Source organism: Artibeus jamaicensis, unplaced genomic scaffold, assembly GCF_021234435.1.
Source record: "Artibeus jamaicensis isolate MK-2021 breed Jamaican fruit bat unplaced genomic scaffold, CSHL_Jam_final scaffold_378, whole genome shotgun sequence".
NCBI lineage: Eukaryota > Metazoa > Chordata > Mammalia > Chiroptera > Phyllostomidae > Artibeus > Artibeus jamaicensis.
In genome coordinates this window covers 1,166,682-1,186,933 of record NW_026522044.1, presented here as the reverse complement: position 1 = coordinate 1,186,933, position 20,252 = coordinate 1,166,682, and the positions used below count along the sequence as shown (strand labels likewise).

Below are 20,252 nucleotides of genomic sequence, written 5' to 3'. Positions count from 1 at the left end.
TGCTAAGAAGTTCTATGTACTTGCAGGGAAAATAAGTATGAATTAAGACTGTGAAAGTAGTTGTCAAGTTGTTCTCTTCACTTTCCTGTATTTATGTTAATTTCTGAAGGGGAAAAATAAATGAATCAGAAAAGCTAAGAAAGTAAAAGTAGATGAACAACACCTATATTTATAGTTTCTCTAGTTAGTTCCCACTTCATTTCATAGCATTTGTTTTTGCTTGCAACCATTACATTACAAAGTGGTTAAACCAAATATTGTATTCTAATAACATAATTCCATGGTATCAAAAGAATAGGGGTTTGAGTTAGTGTCAGAAGTATTATAGAACACTTGTTATTTCTTAGAATAACAGTGTTCTCATAACTAAAAGTCATTGCCAGTGGGTTGACATGTAAGAACAGAACACTAGCAAAATAAATGTAAAAAAATAAATAAAATAAAATAAAAGCCATGAATAGTATACAACAAATGATATATAAGAAATTGGGTTCATTAATGAAGGCACTGACCCATCCCCCCAAAAAATAAAGTACATGCTTTCCACCACCCATCCCCCAGAAAAATAAAGTACATATTTCTCACACTCACAATTTAAAAAGAAAGTCAAGAAAAAAGTTTTCTTCAATGAAGCAGTCCCCCTCCATTTGTTTTTCTGCTCTGAAACAGAGAAGTGTCTGCTAGCAGTAGCATTTGTTAAATGAAACATTTCTTGCGATAAAGTTGCATGGCAGGTGGAGGAGAAATTTAGCCACCTGTTCTCATACTCATTTGAATTTGAGTGCTAAATCTGTCAAGGTATTTCCTTCCACTCTTGAGAAATAACTAAAACTTAAGATGGTAGAAGTCATTTTCCATTGATGTTTCCATAGGTTCCAAGTATGCAGACTATATAGATTCTAAGGATATTAATAATCATCCTGCATCACAAAACTAAGAATATTAATTCCTCCCAAACAATAGCTGAATTATATCCTCCCTCCTCCCCCCTCTCTCAATCAATCAACGTCCATTAAGAAAAAATAATAGGGGAAGTTTCTCAAAAACCAGAAAGAAAATTTCAAACTCATGAAATTAATATGTTTAAAATAAGCTTTTCTTTTAACTTTCATTAAAAGAAAGACCAAAAATAGTTTAAAGTTAAAATTAAAATATTTAATTTTATATTAAATATTGAAAGGTATGTCCTAACTAAAATGTCATCTACAGTATCATTGCACAAGGAAATTACAAATATCACAGCAAGTTCTCTTAATAAGACATAAATTAATTGCTATTTAAGAAAGTATGGAGAATGTATCTCCTTAATGAGGTATTTGCCTGAAAGAAATTAAGAAAGATAAATCTTTGATTAGTTCTTTGTATTTTTTACGACATAAGTATAGTTAACCCTCAGTATGCACAGGGGACTAGTTCTAGATACCCCCTATACCAAAAATCCACTGATGCTCAGGTACCCTCATATCAAATGGTGTAAAACAGTGCATACAGTCACCCCCTAAATCTCAGATTCCCAATTTTGAATCAAAAATAAAATAAGGATTTAGTGTGAAAATATGGTTGATTGAACCTACAGATGCAAAACCTAGAGATGCAGAGGGTCGGATCTATTGTACATCATTGTCCACTTGCAAGAAATTCACTAATGGAAGTCTTTGGCATAGATGGTATAAAATAGCTGCTAATCTTTCCAAAACTTTCTTTTCTGCTGCAGCAGTACCAAAGCCCACAAAAAAGAAAGAAGTTCAAATGATTTTCCAAAGTAGAGAAGTGTCCTTATATGCATATGTCTATCACATTTAAAATAAATCACATTAATAAATAGCTAATGTCAGTTTTAACACAGGAATAAGATCATTTACCCAGCACCTGCTGTGTACTAGGCATTTTGCCAGATACGTTCTCTATAGTACTTAATCCTTGTAACAATCCCACTTTAAAGACAGAGAGAACTGAAGAGAGTTTAAGGTGTCATCATGAGTCTGGTAACCATGATTTGAACTCCAGTCTGATTCCAGAGCCCATATTGTTCCCCTTACAACGAGGCTAAAATTAAAAGCAGCAGAGTAGAGAACATAAAGCAATTGACATTTCGATGCTTAATTTACAAATACAAGTTGTACCTAAGAGACATATTTTGTTATAGGCAAGTCATTTTATGGTTGAATTAGTCAGTTTAAAATTACCCACTTCTACCATTACTTCCATAAAAACAATACCAATGCTAAAAATCTCATATCATTCTCTCAATGCAAATGTGATAAGGGAATAGCATATCCTATGATATATGTCAGGTCACATTTAGGGAGAACTTCAGATTACTGATATCAACATTTAAAAGGACAAATTCTGAATTCCAAAGCCACCCATCACAATCACAGAAATAGCACTATGACACAGATAAGGAAATCGAGCTAAACAAATGGAATGACAAATGATACTCGATTAGATAACTACAACAGAATGAAAGTCAATTATCTAATCCATAAAGTGTTTGCACTGAATACTTCATTCCTGTCCCTGAAAACTTTTAAAATTAATGTTTGCTCCCCCTATCTGCCATATGACATATTCCAAAACTTTTGCCTTCCTTCAGCTTTTAAAATCCACATACCAATTAAGTGTCTCATATCTAGACCAGAACATTCTTTTATTTATAAGCTTGGTTTATAAACTGCTTCTTATTCTTTAGATTTCTTACATTTTGATTAAAGATTAAATGGATACCTGAAGTAGAAATAAAAAAGTAACCAAAATAATAAATTTCTAATAGCTGATTCCACACCAACTATATAAAATCTAAGTCAAAGCTCCACTGCCTTAACCATCCATAAGGTGAGAGTATACAACTGGGAGTGGTGGGAGGGAGACAGCAATGTGTACTTGGAGAAAACAACATGTGCTTCCATAACTATTAACAGACCCCTCCCCAGTGAACAGGGTAAATGATTATAATCCTCTGGCTGCACATTAGTTTTCTGGAAGAATGATCCACCCTCCCAACCATACCCATTGAGAAGTATAGCTATACATGAGACAGAGAACAAGCCTTCTCATTCTTCAACAACCAAATGAAGTAACCACAATGGGAGTTCCAACACCCAGGTCAACTTTCTTTACAGGAGCTTTTTGCTCCCAAAGAATTTGTTAACCAAGGTGTCATTTTATTCTTATTATCTGTAGCTCACCAACTTTGATATTTGACTATTGTGCTATGGTGAGTTTTGATGGAAAAGCATGTCATCAAAGAATTGGGGTATCTTCTGCATAATATTTCAGTTTATTAAATACTCAACCCTCCAAGTTATCTAATTTGAGTTTATTATAAAGGCAGATTCCAAACGCAATACCAGTTAGAAACCACTGAGATTAATCCCTTTGGGAACACAAGAATCATTAAGCAAGTGGTAAAAATCCTATCCTTTTCTGTCTTTTCTAAATTTCCCAGTTATACTCAACTTCATAAAGTCAATAATTCATGACCAGGTCTTAGGGGAATGTTTATTTCTCTTTAAAAAGGATTTATTTAAAAAAGAGTAAGACTTTCGAACTTACAAACTAATACTCAGTTGCATTCCATGTTTTAAGAATTATAACTAGCAGTTCTAAGAATCCCACTGATACTATGTCTTCAAAGCTTCTAATAAATATAACAAATCTCAACTGATTTTGCAATGACCTAGAGGAACCTCTAAGTATTTCAATGAATATGGTAAAAATTTCAGTATCAAATCATCCATGTTTTAATAGAATGTTTAATATGATATAATCAAATCAATATTTTAATGATGACAAGTATTTTTAAGCCAGGGGAAAGTAATACAAAAATAAAAACCACAAGACAGATTCTTAACCCAATGAGTCTGGCAATCACACTTAAGACAGTTCTCTCAAGCTAATCTCATATATAGAACTTAGAGAAACAAAGAGTCTGATTTAGGCAAAAATTTTCATATTAAAATTATTTTTCATTTTGTACATAACTATCTGCTTTGCCATTAATGTTTTCTTCATGAAACTTTGTTATAAAACTTTAAGTTATCATTCTTGTACTATGCTTACTATAAGGAAACATAACCATTGTTGGTCTTAAGTTTTCAAGTTGTTAGATGATGGAAAAAATCTTTACTGTCACTTACAGCCCACTCACCTATCTATACATTCAAGTATCATATTCTAACAGTAGAAATGCAGTCTTTAACCCCAGAAATGGCTTCTGATTTTTCTTCTCAAATGCCATCAAGATCCATCATTTTATTACACTCCTAGAAAACTATTTTAACTAAGATCATCATAATGTCCAGTTCCATATCACAACACAATTCCATGATCTAGCTACAGACAGCTCTGCTAATGTAACAAAAATTGCTTTACAAAAATAATTTTATGAGTCCTTGTCCATTGTGCAGTAACACTAAGGAAAGAGTCCTTTGGACAAGGTTTTTATGTACTGTGACTATATTTATTTACCTGAAATATTAAATTTTATTAATAAAATTGCTAATTATTTTCTGAAAAGTAGACTGGATTTTTTGAGAGGGTAGATGCAAATCATAATTCACTGGGGAATTTGCCACTTTGGGAGTAAAATGTTTCTTTTTAGAAACATTAAGTCCTCTGGCTTAAAGAGTTTGTATGTACATTTACTTGAGTGGAATTCAAAAAGGATAGAGGCAGACCATATCATTTAAACAATATGACAGAGTAGAAATCAAGCATTCGTAGTTCTCAGTCACTTAAAGAGAAATTTTAAATAGAAGATAATTGGGGCATTTTCAGCCTGTATGTGTTTTTCTCAGAAGCTATAAATTGTGAAGTTGTAATGAAGTACTGACTTGATCTGTTTGAAATAAAGAGGACAAAGGGATATTAGGCAAGAAAGAATCATTCCCTTCCTTCCTTCCTTCCTTCCTTCCTTCCACACAGTCCTTAAAAAACAATTTATAATTTCTGACTGTCAGAGTGCAAGGAGACAAGGAAACATCACTATGTAAGTGAGGATAGCAAAGTCAAAGTTTTAAAAGCTTGCCACCCCAATAAATTCAATAAAAAGAAAAATAAGTTTTCTGAGCAGTTGGAAAATGCTACTTTAAATGGTACTACCCTCACCCCACCTACCACATTTATTTCTTGAAGCAAAAAGTCATTTGCAAATGTCCAAAAATCAAACTTTTCATGGGTCATACTTTAATGAGAAAATTGGTTTATATAAAGGTACTCTCAATGGAAATGAATTTGATGACATAGTTCTTGATCATTTCTGGCAGCTTGGTCAGTCAGAATAAAGTGCAGGCATCTGAAATGTGTCATGCATTCAAGAGAGCCATAGATAGGATATTCTAGATTCCGAAAGAAAATTATCATCATCAAAATACTTCAGTCATCTCTGATTCTTGCTTCTCTCCCATGTTCCATGCCAACTCTACTGTCAAAGTACTAGCACAATAGATAATTGTGCTATCTTTCACCGCCTCTCCACTGTCGCTGCCCTTACAAATTCTGGTATCTATTACTTCTTATTTGGATTTGGTCATTAATATAAATTACATTTTTGTTATATCTTCTTCACCTACTGTGATTGTATTTATAGCTCTGAAGGTCACTTCCTCGCTGAAAGGATTCAATGACTCCTCACCTTGCTGGACAAAAACCAAATGCCACACTCAAATTCAAGCTTCTTGGACTAGCCAAACGTAACTAAACACACATTCCAGCCAATAATTCAAAATAAATATATAGTTAATGATCAGAGAATAAAACTATCAATTCTTTTGCTCCAGAATATGTCATTTTCATACTTATTGATAGTTATGCCCTTTCTATTGTTAATCTAGTAATGTGTAAAAGCCCTTTTGTTGAAATATTTTGACAAGGAAAATTTATGTAATCTAAATCAAATATATGCTAAACCTTTGCAATTAGATTAAAGCCCTTTTAAGTACAAAAAAATTCAAAAGATAAGTAAACTTGGATGATTTTTTTTCATTACTAATTTTAAATTTATTTCTCTTAAACCTCAGGTCAGATTTCTTTTATTCCTAGTCAGTAATTCTTTTTTTCAAAGCATACATACAAAAACATTATCATTTAAGTGCAAACATATTTGCTTTAAAACATAAATTTAATTAGTTGTCTCCATTATGGTAAAGGACATGTGAAAATAAGTCAAATAACATTTTTAAGATCCGATTTCTTTATTTTTATAGACAGGGGAAAGGAGGAAGAAAGAGGAGAGAAACATCAATGTGTGGTTGACTCTCTCATGCCCCTATTGGGGACCTGACCCCCCAACCCGGGCATGTACCCTGACTGAGAATCAAACCAGTAACCCTTTGGTTTTCAGACCACGCTCAATCCACTGAGCCACACTAGCCAGAGCAGCCAAAAAAACTCTTAACTTTAAGAGTATTTACTGTCTTGGGGCAGATTATAATCTTAGGTTCTTTACACAATTTAAATTTGATGAACCATAACTAAAGTATTCTGGTCACTAGTAAATTGTTTCCACTAAAAATTATTTCAGTTTGTAATTGCTTGTGGTATTTATCAGTAAGCAAGAAACAGAATCAGGATTTTGAATTAGTTCTTTTCATAGCAAAGATAGCCATAATTTACTCTCTAACAAGACTGTAACATATTAGATTACTGTATATATCAACTGAAAAAATTCAACACTCTTAAATATGTCCCTTGAATATTAAGGGTCCTCCTGTGTCACTTTTTATGGTCTTTGTTTTGAAGTCTATTTTGCCTTATATCAGGGCCCAGAGACATGAAAAGATGATCAGTATCACTAGCCATCAGGGAGTTGCAAATTAAAACCACAATGAGATACCACTTCACACCAGTCAGAATGGTCATCATAACCAAATCAATAAACAACAAGTGCTGGTGAGGTTGTGGAGAAAAAGGAACCCTAGTGCACTGTTAGTGGGAATGCAGACTGCTGCAGCCACTGAGGAAAACAGTATGGAATTTCCTCAGAAAACTAACAATGAAACTGCCTTTCCACCCAGCAATTCTGCTGCTGGGACTATATCCTAAGAATACTGAAACACTAATTAAAAAAAAAAAAAAAAGCCCTGGCTGGTGTGGCTCAGTGGATTGAGCGCGGGCCTGCGAACCAGACAATCGTGGTTCGATTCCTGGTCGGGGCACCTGCCGGGGTTGCAGGCCGGTTCCCTGCAGGCCAGTTCCCAGCAGGGGACAAGTGGGGGGCAACCGTGCATTGATGTTTCTCTCCCTTTCTCCTTCCCTTCCCCTCTAAAGATAAATAAATAAAATCTTTAAAAAAGTTTAAAAAAAAAAAAACCCATGCACTCCAATGTTCATAGCAGCACAACTTACAGTAGCTAAGTGTTGGAAGCAACCTGAGCGCCCATCAGTAAATGAGTGATTCAAAGAACTAGTACCTTTACAGGATTGAACACTATGTAAAGGAAAGAAAGAACTCCTACCCTTTGCAACAGCTTGGATGGATCTGGAGAGCATTATGATAAGTGAAATGAGCCAGGTGGTGAAAGACAAATACCACATGATCTCACCTATAAGTGGAACCTAATAAACAAAACAAGCAAGCAAACAAAATATAACCAGAGACATTGAAATAAAGAACAAACTGACAGTAATCAGAGGGGAGAGAGAAGAGGAATTATGGAGGAAAAAGGGGGAAGGTTTGTCAAGAAACATGTTTAAAGGACACATGGACAAAGCCAAAGAGGAGTAGGATTGAGGGTGGGAAGTAGGGATGGCTGAGGTGGGGGGAGTTGTAGAGGTAAATGGAGACAACTTTACTTGAACAACAATAAAAAAAAATTTTGAAAATTTTAAAGAGGCAAAATTTATGAGGATACAATGGTGCATCTTATCATTTGGGGGTAAAAAGGTAATTTCTAATTGCATTTACCTATGTATTTCAGCAAACTGCCTATGAAAAATATTCTAATGAGCCAAGTCTACAGTCTACTTAAGATCAAAATTTTGGTTGCAGTTCCACAAACTTTTGTTTAGCTGTGAATCATTCAGAAATGATTACTTACACATAACCTTTATATTAACATACTCATAATGAATGAAATCACTTCACTTTGGTGATGCTAAGGGATTGAATGATCTATTCACAACCAAGAACATCCATATACTTTTCAAAATTTTATTTCAAATATTGGGAGTTTACCCAAATAGAAGTTAGATCAAACTCACTTACATAAGAACATGATTCCCTGTAGGACAAGAGAAAATTTGTAATGTCATCACACATATAAAGATAAATCTACTTGAGGTTTTTTTTTACTAAGTTGTTCTTAAACACTAATTTGTAATACAGTTGATGGATTGGGATAAAGTAATAAAAAGGAATGGGTTAATTCATCAAATACAAACATACACAGATGAAGGAAAAGTCATCTGACATAAATACCACATTCCTTTTCAAGGTATAATGGTATGACAATGAGTGATTTCTAAGGTTCCTTCCAGCTCTTGGATACGGTATCTGGGCACAACAATTATGCTCTTTTTGTGACGTCATGGTTTATCTCAACTGACCGGTGAAAAGCACTGTAGTTTTGAAACCATAAAATCAAAAACTGAGAATAGCCTGGCTGGTGTAGCTCAGTGGATTGAGCACGGGCCTACGAACCAGAGTATCGCGGTTCAATGCCCAGTCAGGGTACATGCCGGGTTGCAGGCCAGTTCCCAGCAGGGGACATATGAGAGGCAACCATACATTGATATTTCTTTCCCTCTCTCCTTCCCTTTCCCTCTAAAGATAAATTAATAAAACATTAAAAAAACTGAGAATAGATGTTGCAGGGCAAGTTATAAATGAAGAGCAAAGGTCATTTAGAATTTTTAGGAACACCTGCAGTGAGCAACTTTAATGTAGAAGGGAAGAAGAAAAAAGAGGGGAAAAGGAAGGAATGACTTAAGCACTAGTTTAGTCAAGTTGCACACACTCAACTGAACTTGCCACTCCAATCTATAATTTTCATAATTCATCCTCAAAATTTTACTTCTCTAAGATACAATGATCCAAGCCTTTAAAATAAAAAACTCAAACAAGCCCCTGTACCTTTCATAATAGGAAGCAGACAGTGTCTAGAGAGTTAAATAACTGGTTCTGAGTTTGGAACATTCCTCCACTCACCTCCAAGTTTACAAATATCATTTCTCAGGACATAGTAACTTGGTGGAAAATCCAGTTTTATGATCAATAACTGAGTGGCATAGACAATACTAATCTGTTATTTTACTGTTCTTATTTAACTCAATAGATGTTAACTAATGCCAGCATTTCAGTACTTTCCCCTTGGAAAGGTATTAGCAGGCAAACAACCACATAATCATTAGTCACTGATTCTATAATGTTTTGAAGATTTTTAAAAGGTTCCCTCTCAACAACCTCTGTTATCTATATGACTTTTCAGAGACATGTGAGGATTTGCTAGTTGATAACTACTATTTCCTTGTAGCCTTTACATATTATTACAAACAGTCCTTTGTACAAACTAAAAATGTTTTGAGAATGTGGAAAGAAATGCAGAGTTTTTTAAATTTTTTCTTCAATTCATCAATATAATAAAAGGAAATCAACATTAACCAATTTGGACAGCAGCCAGCCAAAAGAGAGACACAGGTAGAAATGCTTCATTTCCTCAAATAACCAAAAGAAGGATAACAACCAATTTAAAAGTAACAACCAGAACTCTCAGAAAATTAAACTGTATGGAAGTTTGAAAACCAAGGAGTTAAAGAAAAAACATTTAACTGGACAGGTAGGAGGGGCAGAGACAGGAATTTGGGGCACAGAGGACATGTGGCAAGGTGGGGGACCCAACAGACAACACAGTGACTGGCACTCAGGATTTCTCACATTTGCATGTGTATAAGCCAGGAGGAATAACTAGGGAGCAAGACAGAACATGCAACCCAGGGTCCCAGCACAGGTAACTAAAGCCTAAAAACCTCTGGCTGTAAAAACCAATGGGGATTGCAGTGATGGGACAAATTCCCAACCTCAGAGAAGAGTCCAGTGGAGATACTCATGGGGTCCTAGAACATACACAAGCCCAACCACCCAGGAATCAGCACCTGAGAGGGCACAATCTGCTTGTGGGAAGTGATGGACAGCAGGACAAAATCCTAACAAGAGGCATTGTTCCCTCTCTGACATATCACCCACAGACAGCACCACAATGCAGCAAAGTGTGTTGCCCCACCCTGGTGAATACCTAAGCTCCACAGCTTACAACATGACAGGTAGGCCAAGACAAAGAAATATGGCTCAAATGAAATAACAGATCAAAACTCAAGAAAAAGAACTAAGTGAAGAGGAGATAGCAACCTATGAGATGCACTGTTCAAAACATTGGTAATCAAGATACTCAGAGAAATGGTTGAGTTCAGTCACGAAACAAACGAAGAAATGAAAGCTATGCAAAGTGAAATAAAAGAAAATGTACAGGGAACCAACAGTGGAGAGAACTGAGATTCAAATCAATGATTTTGAACAAAAGAAAGAATTAAACATCCAACCAGAACAGAATGAAGAAAAAAGAATTCAAAAATTGAGGAGAGGCTGAGGAATGTCTGGGAATAATTTAAATGTTCCAACATCCAAACTATAGAGGTGGCAGATGGAGAAGAGAAAGAGCAAGAAACAGAAAACTATTTTTAAAAAATAATGAAGGAAAACTTCCCCAATCTGGCAAAAGAAGTAGACATGCAAGACCAGGATATTCAGAGAATCCCAAAGAAGTGGGACCCAAGGAAGTACACACCAAGGCACATCATAATTACATTACCCAAGATTTTAAAAAGGAGAGGTTCCTCAAAGCAGCAAGTGAAAAGGAGACAGTTACCTTCAAAGTAGTTCCCAGAAGACTATCAGCTGATTTCTCAAAAGAAACCTTGCGGGAAAGAAGGGTCTGGAAAGAAGTACTCAAAGCCATGAAAGGCCAGGGCCTTCACCCAAGATTACTCTATCCAGAAAAGCTATAATTTAGAATGGAACAGCAGATAAAGTGCTTCCCAGAGGAGGTAAAGTTAAAGGAGTTCATCATTACCAAGCCATTATGATATGAAATGTTAAAGGGACTTATCTAAGAAAAAGATGAAAAACTATGAAAAGTAAAATGACAACAAACACAACTATCAACAACTGAACCTAAAAAACTAAAGTAAACTAAGCAAACAACTAGAACAGGAACAGAATTACAGAAATGGAGATCACATGCAGGGTTATCAGTGGGAAGAATGGGGGAAAAGGTACAGGGAATAAGAAGCATAATTGGGAGGCACAAAATATACAGGGGAGGTTCAGAATAGTATAGAAAATGTAGAAGCCAAAGAACGTATATGTACAACCCATGGACATGAACTAAGAGGGGGAATGCAAGTGGGATTGGGTGCAGGGCTGAGGGAAAAAAGGGGGAGAAAGAACTGGGACAATTCTAATAGCATAATCAATAAAATATATATTTTAAAATAATAATAACTTGGAATACTTCTGCTAGTTACATAAAACTTTATTAAGAAAACAAATTCCAGGATTTTGTTTAGAAGGTGGCACTAATGCTTATCAGCTTTTAAAAGGAGACTTGGACTATGCAGAGCATCTCGTAAAACAGCTTGAATTTAAAGAAGGCAAGTAAATAATAATGTTTTTAAATGACTAGTATCTTAGTTTGAACTCATATCTGCATTTTATGTTTGTATACCTGCAAATTCTATGTACACAATTCATCTGTGCTTATTTTATAGTACTTGGAGCATAACAAAAGCTGTATTAATAGAGTTTCTTTTCATGATACATTCTTTTGTTTTAATTCTTCTTTTTTTAAGTTTAATCTTTAGTGTATTTTTTCCATGACCTTTTAGTCTCTTTCTACTCCCTTCCTCCCAGCAATCACCACACTGTTATCCAGGTCCCTGAGTCCTTTTTCTTTTTGCTCAGTCCCTCCATCCCGTAACCGCCACCCCCACTACTTGTCATCTGCTCTACATATATGAGCCTGTTTCTGTTTTCCTTCTTAGTTCAGGTTGTTCATTAGATTTCATGTATTACTGCATCATATGGTAATTGTCTTTCCCTGACTGGCTTATTTCACTTAGCATAATGTTCTCCAGGTCTATCCATGCTGTCACAAATGGTAAAATTTTCTTCTTTTTTACAGCAGAGTAGAAGTCCATTGTGTAAATATCCCATAGTTGTTTTATCCACACATCTATTGATGATGCTTGGGCTACTTCCCTGCCTTGGCTATTGGAAATAACGCTGCAGTGAATATAGGGGTGCTTATGTTTGTTCAAATTAGTGTTTGGGTTCCTTTGAATATATTTTCAGAAGTGGAAGACCTGGGTTGAAAGGCACACCTATTTTTAATTTTCTGAGGTATCTCCATACTGCTTTCCACAGTGGCTGCACCAATCTGCATTTCCACCAACAAAGCACAAAAGGGTTGCCCTTTCTCCACATCCTCACCAGCACTTCTTGTTTGTTGATTTATTGATGACAGTCAATCTGACAGTTGTGAAATGGGATCTTATTGAGGTTTTAATGTGCATTTCTCTGGTAATTACTGACATTGAGAACATTTTCATATATCTATTGGTCATCTATATGTCCTCTTTGGAGGAGGGTCTATTCAGATCCTTTGCCCACTTTTTAATTGGTTTTTTTTTTTTTTTTTGGTGTTGAGTTTTGTAAGTGCCTTACAAATTTTGGATATTAACTCCTTATCAGATGTATTGGTGAATACATTCTCCCATTCTGTGGGTTGTCTTTTTATTTTGTTGATGTTCTCTTTTGCTGCCCCAAATGTTTTAATTTGATGTAGTCCCATTTGTTTATTTTTTCTTTTGTTTCCCTTGCCTGGGGAGATATATCTGATAAAAAGAATTCTACAAACAATATCTGAGATTTTGCTGCCTATGTTTTTTTTCTAGGATTTTTATGGTTTTGAGTCTAACATTTAACTCTTTGATCCATTTTGAATTTATTCTTGTGTGTGGGTTAAAAGGTGGTCTAGTTTCATTTTTCTGCAAGTAACTGTCCAATTTTCACAACAATAAAATAAATTAAGCAATTAAATTGTTGTGGCTAAAGATAGGTTGGAAGATAAATATTAGTAATTTTGAATGAGTGCAAGGACTATACCCCTAATACCCAGCAGATTTATGCTTGGTACACAACGAAAAGTAAGTAACTTTTTTTCCCCTCTTTTCTCTCTCTTTTTTTATTGTTGTTCAAGTACAGTTGTCTCCTTCCCCTCACAACTCCCCCAACCCCAGCCATCCCCATTTCCCACCCTTGAACCTACCCCTTTGGTTTTGTCCATGTGTCCTGTATACATGATCCTTGATGACCCTTCCCCTTTTCTCCCATTATCCCCTTCCCCCTCCCCTCTGGTTACTGTCAGTTTGTTCTTTATTTCAATGTCTCTGGTTATATTTTGCTTGCTTGTTTGTTTTGTGAATTAGGTTCCACTAATAGGTGAGATCATACGGTATTTGAAAGTGAGTAACTTCTGAATATTAAATTCATTATATAAAGTGAATGAAAAAGAACTAAGCAGTTTCAAAAGTGGATTACTCAGTAAACTCTTTATGTACCAATTCCCCAAGAATCTCACCTTTACACCATCTCTTTACCAGTCTTGAAAAGTAAAGCAATACAGTGTGGCTGCCATGTCAATTTAGTGTCATGCACAATGCTTATAATTCATGACTCTTTAACCACAAGCAATAAAGTCATTAACACAAATACTTGCTTATCTCTTACTTCATTTTTTCCTTCTTTTTTATTGTTGTTCTAGTACAGTTGTCTCCATTTTCTACCCACTACTCCCCCGCAACCCAGCCATCCCCACCTACCACCCTTAATCCTAACCCCCTTTGACTTTGTCCTTGTGTCCTTTATACATGTTCCTTGATGACTCTTCTCCCTTTTCCCCTTTTTATCCCCTCCCCACCTCCTCTCTGGTTACTGTCGGTTTGTTCTTTGTTTCAATGTGTCTGGTTTTATTTTGCTTGCTTGCTTGCTTGTTTTGTTCATTAGGTTCCACCTACAGGTGAGATCATATGGTATCTGTCTTTCACTGCCTGGCTTATTTCACTTAGCATAATGCTCTTTTCCCTCCTCTGAAGCCAGCCATACTTAGGTCTCATCTAAATATTCTAAGTTTCAAGGAGAATGTGTGGATTCTTTAGAATTCTTAGTAACTCCAGACTTCCTGTGATGGTATAGCATTTGCATTTCCATCTCTCTTCCCTCTGGGGCAACTGTTTTTGAGGGTTACTTAGAAGTGACACTTTAAGAATAAAAATAAATAAATCTAGATCAATAATTAACAAGTAATAATAATGGAAGTTTCTTTTTCTTAAAGATTTTATTTATTTATCTTTAGAGGGGAAAGGAAGGAGAGAGGGAGAGAACTGGCCTGCAACCCAGGCATGTGCCCTGACTGGGAATCGAACCGTGGTTGCTTGGTTCCCAGGCCTGCGCTCAATCCACTGAGCTACACCAGCCAGGGCTGGAAGTTTCTGAACATATCAACAATACTAGCGTTCTGTCTCACAAGTTTTGTTTTTAAAAGAGATTTTATTTATTTATTTTTAGACAGTGGGGAAGGGAGGGAAAAAGACAGGGAGAAAAACATCAATGTGTGGTTGCCTCTCATGCACCCCTTACTGGGGACCTGGTCCAAAACCCAGGATTGTGCCCTGACTGGCAACTGAACCTACAGCCCTCTGGTTTGCAGGCCAAGGCTCAATCCACTGAGCCACACCAGCCAGAGTGTCTTGCAAGTTTCCTGTGTGCAGTTAGATTAAGTGGTTAAGCCATCTTTTTAAAAACATGCACAGTTGGTTTTAATACAAAATTTTAGGTTGATATCCACATGCCACACCTCAGACTGAAAGATCTCATGTAGCTAAAAGAATTAACACTGATTAGGAGGAGCAAGCAATCTAATTGTAAGCCTCTGAAAAGGAAGTTTGTAAATTCTAAATTCATCATGCATCCCATGTGAATCCTCTGATTAAAAAAATAATACAGTCCCAGGCTCTTAAAGACAAGTAGAATATCTGTATAACAGGAAAGAGGTGGCTTCTTCTAGTCAGAACACATAGGGAGCATTGCATCCAGATGTAGTATTTCATATAAAGATTAGCATTCAAAAATATCCAGGTGAGGACAACCAGCAGAAAGAAGGATCCAGAAAACATGTCACATTAATAATAGAGAGGAGATTTCCAGACTTGTGTGTAATGGGGAAAATAGATGTTTTTTTCTATATAGCTTGATAAGGCCACACTAGGAAGAGGAAATAAAAAATATGAACAATTGATTTTGCTCAATGCAAGGAACAGCTGTCCACAAATGAATGGTGCTGCTTTGGTAAGGTAGTAAGCTCTTTGTCACTGCCAGTCATCAAGGAAGGGCTGTACCACCATCTTTCAGAGGTGTCACAGGAAGGAATCTTGCTTTAAAGGGGGGATGGAATCTCTAAATGGCCTCTAAGGTCATTTTTATCTCTATGGTTTTCCATTAATAAGTGTTAGCCTAGCCCTTTTGCAAGCTCAGACTACTGACATTCCCAGAAGGCAGGCCAAAGTTACATACTAACACTAAATTGCTCTTAGGTGTTCTTTATGTTACTGCTTCACATAATTTTGTTAAATTAACCATGTATAGTGAAAACAAATTAGGCATACAGAAAAGTTTATGTATGATAATCGTGAAAGTAACTAAATATATTCTTTTCTAATTTGAGATGATCGATCTAAAGAGTATTTTGCTAAAAAAGATTTTTAAAACCATGAGGTTTTGTTTTATTCACTAAATTATAAAAAATGGCAATATTAGGGGATAAAAATGTGTCAAATTTGGAAAATGCATATTTTTATTGAATTTGGCGAGGTAAAAAAGGTAAAGAGATTAAGCAAAAAAACACAAATTCATATTTTCATTTGGTCTATCCTTTGAATCACCCACAAACGAGGAATATTTATATGGTACGCATAATCTTTTCTCAGGAAACCTAGATGCTAAATTTTAATGATGAAATGATAGAAAACAATTGCTACAAAATACTGTGTTGTTGATATTTTCTAACAAAATTATTGTAAACAAGAATGCGCTACATTCAAGTGCATTGGCCAGAAAAGGAAAAAGTCTAATTCACTAACCACTCATTCTATACTCATTGTCTTTTAGCTTGAGAAGGGTAAAATTCTAAAAATAAACATCTCCTGGTGTCTATCTTGCTACAATTCCTTGTTATATTGAGCTGGGTAATTCTTACCTCTGTCTTACTCCCTGTTGCCACACCATTATTATCAAAACTTACTGCTTGTGGTAGTAGGAGACTTGACTTGGGGTGGTAAACATACAATACAATATATAGATGATGTGTTGTAGAAATGTATACCTGAAAGCTATATCATTTTATTATCCAATGTTACCCCAAGAAAATCAATAAAAGCTATTATCAAAATGCTCAAAAAACTTAAAAGTATCATGAATGCTAATCCTGTTCTATTTCAGTGTGTCCTTAAACTCTAATAATACATGAATCCTATAACATTAGCCAGAAGGAACCATGTGCTGTTTTAAAACAATAAATGCCAAAACACCAGAAAACCATTTAGATGGGAGTGTCCTTTCAGCTATATTAATTTAGGCAAAATGACAGGTTAATTTATGTGGTTTACACCCATCAGGAGCAGAGTCTTTACTAATTCAGTTTACACCTCCCAAGAGATCCTCCCTCAGGCTAAGGTTAAACTTCAATGTATTGTTGAACGGAGTGTAACACAACCATGTCACACAGATTTCCATCAAGACAGAATTCCATATGGATGGCACACCACCCATCCAGTTTTCAAAACTTACACTGAAGGTAGACTAAGCCCACCCAATAAAGACTAAATATTTGGTAATCAATCTATCTGGGGGCCAAAACATGATTTTCCCAAATCTGTCTTTAAGATATTCCACTCTTCCAAAATCATATTATAACACAATTTGAAAAGTGTTTTATACTTAAAAAAAAACTGTTTTTCTTAATATTGCCAAAAACAAGGTCTTTATCATCAGTAAGTCATAAAAGTATGGAGAAGTTTCAACTGTCATTCAAGTTCGAAAGAAGCAGAAAGAAAAACTTGCAGCTTAGACCACAAAGAAAAAATAGCCTTTTTCCAGTTCCATCCATGTTGTTGCAAAGGGTAGTAACTGGAAAGCATTATGCTGAGTGAAATAGGCCAGGCATTGAAAGACAAATACCATATGATCTCACCTTTAACAGGAAGCTAAACAACAAAACAAACAAGCAAGCAGAATAAAAACAAAGACACTGAAATAGAGAACAAGTGGGCAGTGACCAGAGGGGAGAGGGAAGGGAATTTAAGAAAGAAAAAGGGTTTAACATTAAAAAAAAAAGAAAGAAAGAAAAAGGGGAGGGTTTTTGAGGAACAAGTATGAAAGACACAGGGATGAGGACTGGGGGGGAGGAAATGGGAAGGAGGTGGGGAGACGGGGCAGGGGGGCTGGGATGGGAGAAATAGACAAAAAAACTGTACTTGAAAAATAACTAAATAAAATTTTTAAAAATGAATAAATTGAACTTGATCAAAATTTAAAAAATAGCCTTTTTGTTCAATGTTTGCAGTAAATAAAACATGCTTTATTGTGGCTTTTACCACTGTAGCAACACTGCCCTTTCTACAGTATCAACAGAAAGAGTTCTATCTAGATAAGCAGCACCTACACTTTTAGAAAGAGGACCTAAAAAGCCTTTATATTTTTTCTATACTTGCTCAATTACTACAACACAGTTTTACTACAACTGAAAATATTTTATATTGATATTTCAGTCTTTGGAAAAGTACCCATCTTCAGTGAGAACCACATAATGTGTATTTGACAGATCATATAATAGGTAATGATAAAATACTATAAGCCAATACTATTGCTAAACAAGGAAACATACAAAAGGATGCTTCATTAACTGTGAAGAATTCTATATTCAAGATACTATTTTAAATGTGTATACATAATTTCACAAGTAAATTCTAAAACATCACATTTTATGAAAGTGCCTGAATTCATTCTATTTCAGTGCAAACACTTTAGACCCCAAAGACACAAATAACAATTTAATCTGTTTGTGAGAGCAAATATGATGTTACTGAATCCAGTATTCTAACTTAGTCTTTATAATTTTTGAGAGCAAAAATCATACTAAAATTAAGCATCATTTTGTATGTAGAAGTTTTGTGAAATATATAGAAGCACTGATGGAAACAACATGTTAAACATGGTATTTTTATTTCTGGCCAACTAAGACAATGTACTCTAAAAATATTTTAAAATCTGATTTAAACTCCCCGCACTAGTTTTTTCCTCTATTTAACATATTTTCTCTGTGTATATTTACATAATATTTTAAACCTTGTATTAATTCATTTATAAAGGAAAATGAGTTGAGGCCAATTATATAATATAGACCAACAGAATGTCAAAATAGTCTAGGCTAACACTAGCTCTTCAAATATATTCTTTCACTCTACCTATCTGCACTACCAATAATCAATATCAACCACAAGGTCTGTGATATTTTCTAGCTTCTATCACTTAAATTAATTCATTCATATCATTAAATCAAAGAAGTGAGTACATACTTAAAAGGAAGAAAGTGATTTATTAAAGATGTATTAAGCTGTATCTGAGTTTGTGTCTAGTGTGAATTAATCAAACAAATATTTTTTAACCATCTCTAAAAATTGGCAAACCGTCTGCAGTAGGAACTGCAATTAGGATCTTTTGGACAGTAAAACATTGTAGAAATACTAGAATCATTGTATACATTAATAATTGTGACCTACTGATTTTACTTTGGGATATATATTTTCTTTTGACGATAAACTTGCTTTTGGTAAATCTTTAGTCATTTCTCACCAGCTAAGATTCATAAAGCCAACTGGCATATCACATTTTCTCAAAATGTTTGAAGTAGCTCCATTAACTTGTCCCCTCCATTAATTTGTGCTTTTGACAACTACAGCTTTTGAGAAACAAATATAACTGATCTTTTTTTACAAGTATAACTTAAATTTAACTTTAGAGGAAAAAGAGTTTAACCCCCAAACAAATTAAAATCAACTGAAGCATTTCTAAGGAGGGATATTTTTAAATCATAAAATGAAATGATGACAGGATTTAACTCTAAAATGTCATTTTCCAGTGCTTTCCAGGGAATCACTTCTCTGGGACCAAGACCACAAGCACACTTACTGCCTTAGCAGCTGAAAGCTATTCAAAGAACTAGACAGATACCACTGTGCATCTGAACCTCACATAAAACAAAAACTAAGTAATAAAATGGCATCTCACCAGATTCCTAAACACAATGAACCTAAAGCAGGGAGAATTTTCTACATCTCTCCATTGAAAAATATTTTAAAGAAAACACTCACAGTTAAAACAGACTTATACTCAAAAGCTTTTCTCATACATACATACATACATACATACATATATATTTTTTTAATGGTTCAATTTTCCCTCACTCCTTCCTCCACCAAAAAAAAAAAGAAAGAAAGAAAAGAAAAAAGGATCTCAGACAATACTTTAAAATAATATTTTATTATAGCTCCTGGATTTTGTTTTTAAAGCAACACTGCGAATTTAAAAAAATAAGATTTTCAAAAATTCTAGAAAGAGTTCTCAATAGATTTCAGTATATATTTACTAAAATGTCTAAAATAGGCATTTATATAATATACTTTTCTACTCCTTGTATATAAATAACTATTCATACAACTATAATTTATACAAATTTGAACTTACACTTCAGAACCACAATTATAAAACTAAGATATATCAAACTTATTAAGATTCATACACAACTCAAGTACAAAAGTCTTGATTTAAAGATTACTTTTCTTACCAATGTATTTCAAACTCTGAATGTTTCAAATTCATCAAAAAACTATAGAAAGCATTTCCATATTTCACACAACACAACAACAAACATCAGCAGGTTTTTGTGCCGTTGCACAAAAGAAGTCATCTTAAGTACTTCACATATACAAAAATTCAAAAAAATCCAACCAGTATAAAACATTAAAGTATATCTTTATGCAATTCCTTAGGTATACATCTAGACTTTCATATGAGTAATTAGATTACCATAAGACACTTTAAATAAAAATAAACAAACTGCTACAAAAACAAAACAAAGGTAAAA

At 34.7% G+C, this 20,252-nt stretch overlaps 1 protein-coding gene across 7 annotated transcripts in view; it reads right to left on the bottom strand.

Moving 5' to 3' along the window:
- Window positions 1–20,252, bottom strand: part of KLHL13 (kelch like family member 13) — a 263,980-nt gene that overhangs the window by 78,833 nt on the left and 164,895 nt on the right. The window lies entirely within an intron of this gene.